Genomic DNA, 5242 nt, shown 5'->3' with positions numbered 1-5242 from the left:
CAATTCCAGATTTTATAACTGGTCGGGATTTTCAAATCCAGTTTCTATAACTGGTCGGGATTTTCAAATCCAGTTTTATAATTGGTCGGGATTTTCAAATCCAGTTTTTATAACTGGTCAGGATTTTCAAATCCAGTTTCTATAACTGGTCAAGATTTTCAAATCAAGTTTCTATAACTGGTCGGAATTTTCAAATCCAGTTTTTATAACCGGTCGGGATTTTCAAATTCAGTGTTATAACTGGTCGGGATTTTCAAATCCAGTTTCTATAACTGGTCGGGATTTTCAAATTCAGTTTCTATAACTGGTCGGGATTTAGAAATCCAGTTTCTATAACTGGTCGGGATTTTCAATTCCAGATTTATAACTGGTCGGGATTTTTAAATCCATTTTCTATAACTGGTCGGGATTTTCAAATCTAGTTTTATAATTGGTCGGGATTTTCAAATCCAGTGTTATAACTGATCAGGATTTTCAAATTCAGTTTCTATAAGTCGTCGGGATTTTCAAATCCAGTTTTATAACTGGTCGGGATTTTCAAATCCAGTTTTTATAACTGGTCAGGATTTTCAAATTCAGTTTCTATAACTGGTCAGGATTTTCAAAACCAGTTTTTATAACTGGTCGGGATTTTCAAATCCAGTTTTTATAACTCGTCGGGATTTTCAAATTCAGTGTTATAACTGGTCGGGATTTTCAAATTCAGTGTTATAACTGGTCGGCATTTTCAAATCCAGTTTCTATATCTGGTCGGGATTTTGAAATCCAGTTTTTATAACTGGTCGGGATTTTCAAATCCAGTTTCTATAACTGGTCGGGATTTTCAAATCTAGTGTCATAACTGGTCAGGATTTTCAAATCCAGTTTTATAACTGGTCGGGATTTTCAAATCCATTTGCTATAACTGGTCGGGATTTTCAAATCTAGTTTTATAATTGGTCGGGATTTTCAAATCCAGTGTTATAACTGATCAGGATTTTCAAATTTAGTTTCTATAACTCGTCGGGATTTTCAAATCCAGCTTTTATAACTGGTCGGGATTTTCAAATTCAGTGTTATAACTGGTCGGGATTTTCAAATCCAGTTTCTATAACTGGTCGGGATTTTCAAATCCAATTTCTATAACTGGTCGGTATTTTGAAATCGAGTTTCTATAACTGGTCGGGATTTTCAAATCCAGTTTTTATAACTGGTCGGGATTTTCAAATCCAGTTTCTATAACTGGTCGGGATTTTCAAATCCAGTTTTATAACTGGTCGGGATTTTCAAATCTAGTTTCTATAAATGGTCGGGATTTTCAAATCCAGTTTTTATAACTGGTCGGGATTTTCAAATCAAGTTTCTATAACTGGTCTGTATTTTGAAATCCAGTTTATATAACTGGTCGGGATTTTCAAATCCAGTTTTTATAACTGGTCGGGATTTTCAAATCCAGTTTCTATAACTGGTCGGGATTTTCAAATCAAGTTTATATAACTGGCCGGTATTTTGAAATCCAGTTTCTATAACTGGTCGGGATTTTCAAATCCAGTTTTTATAACTAGTCGGGATTTTCAAATCCAGTTTCTATAACTGGTCGGGATTTTCAAATCCAGTTTTATAACTGGTCGGGATTTTCAAATCTAGTTTCTATAACTGGTCGGGATTTTCAAATCCAGTTTTATAACTAGTCGGGATTTTCAAATCCAGTTTCTATAACAGATCCCGATTTTCAAATTTAGTTTTATAATTGGTCGGGATTTTCAAATCCAGAGTTATAACTGATCAGGATTTTCAAATCCAGTTTCTATAACTGGTCGGGATTTTCAAATCCAGTTTTATAACTGGTCGGGATTTTCAAATCCAGTTTTTATAACTGGTCGGGATTTTCAAATCCAGTTTCTATAACTGGTCAGGATTTTCAAATCCAGTTTCTATAACTGGTCGGGATCTTCAAATCCAGTTTCTATAACTAGTTTTTATAATTGGTCAGGATTTTCAAATCTAGTGTTATAACTGATCAGGATTTTCAAATCCATTTTCTATAACTGGTCGGGATTTTCAAATCCAGTTTTATAACTGGTCGGGATTTTCAAATCCATTTTCTATAACTGGTCGGGATTTTCAAATCTAGTTTTATAATTGGTCGGGATTTTCAAATCCAGTGTTATAACTGATCAGGATTTTCAAATTCAGTTTCTATAACTCGTCGGGATTTTCAAATGCAGTTTTATAACTGGTCGGGATTTTCAAATCCAGTTTTTATAACTAGTCGGGATTTTCAAATTCAGTTTCTATAACTGGTCAGGATTTTCAAATCCAGTTTCTATAACTGGTCGGGATTTTCAAATTCAGCTTTTATAACTGGTCGGGATTTTCAAATTCAGTGTTATAACTGGTCGGGATTTTCAACTCCAGTTTCTATAAATGGTCCGGATTTTGAAATCCAGTTTCTATAACTGGTTGGGATTTTCAAATCCAGTTTTTATAACTAGTCGGGATTTTCAAATCCAGTTTCTATAACTGGTCGGGATTTTCAAATCCAGTTTTATAACTGGTCGGGATTTTTAAATCCATTTTCTATAACTGGTCGGGATTTTCAAATCTAGTTTTATAATTGGTCGGGATTTTCAAATCCAGTGTTATAACTGATCAGGATTTTCAAATTCAGTTTCTATAACTCGTCGGGATTTTCAAATCCAGTTTTATAACTGGTCGGGATTTTCAAATCCAGTTTTTCTAACTGGTCCGGATTTTCAAATTCAGTTTCTATAACTGGTCAGGATTTTCAAATCCAGTTTTTATAACTGGTCAGGATTTTCAAATTCAGTTTCTATAACTGGTCAGGATTTTCAAATCCAGTTTTTATAACTGGTCGGGATTTTCAAATCCAGTTTTTATAACTGGTCGGGATTTTCAAATTCAGTGTTATCACTGGTCGGGATTTTCAAATCCAGTTTTTATAACTGGTCGGGATTTTCAAATCCAGTTAATATAACTGGTCGGGATTTTGAAATCTAGTTTTTATAACTGGTCAGGATTTTCAAATCCAGTTTTTATAACTAGTCGGGATTTTCAAATCCAGTTTCTATAACTGGTCGGGATTTTCAAATCCAGTTTTATAACTGGTCGGGATTTTCTAATCTAGTTTTTATAACTGGTCGGGATTTTCAAATCCAGTTTCTATAACTGGTCGGGATTTTCATATCAAGTTTCTATAACTGGTCTGGATTTTCAAATCTAGTTTTTATAACTGGTCGGGATTTTCAAATCCAGTTTTTGTAACTGGTCGGGATTTTCAAAATTCAGTTTTTACAACTGGTCGGGATTTTCAAATCCAGTTTCTATAACTGGTCGGATTTTCAAATCCACTTTCTATAACTGGTCGGGATTTTGAAATCCAGTTTCTATAACTGGTCGTGATTTCCAAATCTAGTGTCATAACTGGTCGGGATTTTCAAATCCAATTTCGATAACTGGTCGGGATTTTCAAATCCAGTTTTATAACTGGTCAGGATTTTCAAATGCAGTTTCTATAACTGGTCGAGATTTTTAAATCTAGTTTTATAACTGGTTGGGATTTTCAAATCCAGATTTATAACTGGTCGGGATTTTCAAATCCAGCTTCTATAACAGGTCCGGATTTTCAAATCTAGTTTTATAATTGGTCGGGATTTTCAAATCCAGTGTTATAACTGATCAGGATTTTCAAATCCAGTTTCTATAACTGGTCGGGATTTTCAAATCGAGTTTTATAACTGGTCGGGATTTTCAAATCCAGTTTTTATAACTAGTCGGGATTTTCAAATCCAATTTCTATAACTGGTCAGGATTTTCAAATCAAGTTTCTATAACTGGTCGGGATTTTCAAATCCAGTTTTTATAACCGGTCGGGATTTTCAAATTCAGTGTTATAACTGGTCGGGATTTTCAAATCCAGTTTCTATAACTGGTCGGGATTTTCAAATCCAATTTCTATAACTGGTCGGGATTTTCAAATCCAGTTTTATAACTGGTCAGGATTTTCAAATGCAGTTTCTATAACTGGTCGGGATTTTTAAATCTAGTTTTATAACTGGTTGGGATTTTCAAATCCAGATTTATAACTGGTCGGGATTTTCAAATCCAGTTTCTATAACAGATCCCGATTTTCAAATTTAGTTTTATAATTGGTCAGGATTTTCAAATCCAGTGTTATAACTGATCAGGATTTTCAAGTCCAGTTTCTATAACTGGTCGGGATTTTCAAATCCAGTTTTATAACTGGTCGGGATTTTCAAATTCAGTTTTTATAACTGGTCGGGATTTTCAAATCTAGTTTCTATAACTGGTCAGGATTTTCAAATCAAGTTTCTATAACTGGTCGGGATCTTCAAATCCAGTTTCTATAACTAGTTTTTATAATTGGTCGGGATTTTCAAATGCAGTGTTATAACTGATCAGGATTTTCAAATTCAGTTTTTATAACTCGTCGGGATTTTCAAATCGAGTTTTATAAATGGTCGGGATTTTCAAATCCATTTTCTATAACTGGTCGGGATTTTCAAATCCAGTTTTATAACTGGTGGGGATTTTCAAATCCATTTTCTATAACTGGTCGGGATTTTCAAATCTAGTTTTATAATTGGTCGGGATTTTCAAATCCAGAGTTATAACTGATCAGGATTTTCAAATTCAGTTTCTATAACTCGTCGGGATTTTCAAATCCAGTTTTATAACTGGTCGAGAATTTCAAATCCAGTTTTTATAACTAGTCGAGATTTTCAAATTCAGTTTCTATAACTGGTCAGGATTTTCAAATCCAATTTCTATAACTGGTCGGGATTTTCAAATTCATTTTTTATAACTGGTCGGGATTTTCAAATTCAGTGTTATAACTGGTCGGGATTTTCAACTCCAGTTTCTATAACTGGTCGGGATTTTGAAATCCAGTTTCTATAACTGGTTGGGATTTTCAAATCCAGTTTTTATAACTAGAAGGGATTTTCAAATCCAGTTTCTATAACTGGTCGGGATTTTCAAATCATGTTTTATAACTGGTCGGGATTTTTAAATCCATTTTCTATAACTGGTCGGGATTTTTAAATCTAGTTTTATAATTGGTCGGGATTTTCAAATCCAGTGTTATAACTGATCAGGATTTTTAAATTCAGTTTCTATAACTCGTCGGGATTTTCAAATCCAGTTTTATAACTGGTCAGGATTTTCAAATCCAGTTTTTATAACTGGTCCGGATTTTCAAATTCAGTTTCTATAACTAGTG

This window comes from Nuphar pumila, chromosome 10 (genome assembly GCF_984573655.1).
Source record: "Nuphar pumila chromosome 10, dmNupPumi1.hap1.1, whole genome shotgun sequence".
NCBI lineage: Eukaryota > Viridiplantae > Streptophyta > Magnoliopsida > Nymphaeales > Nymphaeaceae > Nuphar > Nuphar pumila.
The sequence above is the reverse complement of the archived record's forward strand: the minus strand, read 5'-3'. Positions refer to the sequence as shown.